Raw genomic sequence first — 1,389 nt, 5'->3', positions numbered from 1 at the left:
CTCTTACTACTTCAAGAATAAATTCGTCCGAAGAAAAAAAAAAACCATGTCATGCCGCTCATATCATCAGTCCACAACACATGTTCAAGAAAAAGGTTAAAAACTATGTTAAGATAATTTTTTTAATAAAAAAATAAATAATCTATTCTTGAAGAAATATTAATCTTAAATAAGAATATCGAATACTTTTTTAAGTATTGACTATGATATATTAAACAGAAATTGTTGTCCAACATAACAATGAAAATAATAATAAAAAAATAAAACACTACTTGAATGTAAAACTATTATGAAGATTTAAATTGTTACCTAATCTCATTGCTATAGCATAAGGGTCCCTTGTAGCTAACTCATAAACAATTTCCAGTCCATACCTCTTTATAACTTATAACTATAAATCACATACAAAGGGAAGAATGCGAAAATAAAAAACTAAGCAATTAATGGTAGCTAGATTGGTAAGTCATAAAAAGCATGTAGCATTTGGATAAATAATTCAAGAACTTGTTATAATTAACTATAAAAATAAAATCATATATAAAAAAAATAAAACTGAAATTTTATATCACACACAATATTAAATACAAATTTAATAATAAAAATAAAGTGATAAAATGATAAAAAAAATAACAGTAAAAAATATATGAAGTAGGTGATTCACATAGAACATTATTTTAAAATGGTATTGTAAGGTCAATACTTTTCGCAGATGAATCATTACGTAAAAATGGTGGTGGAGGGTCAATACTTCCAACAGATGAAACATTAAGTGAAAATAATGGTGAAAGATCAGTGCTTCTAACATATAGAACTTTACGTAAAAATGGTAGTGGATGGCCAGTACTTCCACCAGAAATAGAAACATTTTCACAGAGTTAAAAATGATAGAATAACTTCTCAAAAAAGAAAAGTCGTATATTTCTTTTCAAAAAATAAAAAAAAAAATTTAAATGGTACCAAACACTCATATTATAACTTTTCATAATTCAAAAGTCAAAATAACTAACTTCTGCTCTTTCCCAAAATTATCATAATCTTCTAAGCTGTGATTCTTAAAAAGTCCCATAATTTAGAGTAAAGATATAAGGATAAAAATTACCTCATGAGTCATATGTCTCAATTCCCCTGCCCCTCCTTTTCAATACTCTAGTCTCTATAAATAATTTATCCAAAAATATATCCCACTTTAGTCCTGGCAAGGTATGTCTCATTGCTTCTATGTCTTTTATACTTTACAAATATATTCTACAGACGAGAAAAACTATTTATGTGGCTTTTATTGCAGTTTCAGATTTTGAAAATATACTTTAACAGTAGAGAATTTATTTTGCAAATAAATAATCATTCTATACACATTTATTTCTAAAATCATTTTATAAAATATAATTA

This window comes from Arachis ipaensis, chromosome B01, assembly GCF_000816755.2.
Source record: "Arachis ipaensis cultivar K30076 chromosome B01, Araip1.1, whole genome shotgun sequence".
NCBI classification, from domain to species: Eukaryota; Viridiplantae; Streptophyta; class Magnoliopsida; order Fabales; family Fabaceae; genus Arachis; species Arachis ipaensis.
This window is presented reverse-complemented; position numbering follows the sequence as displayed.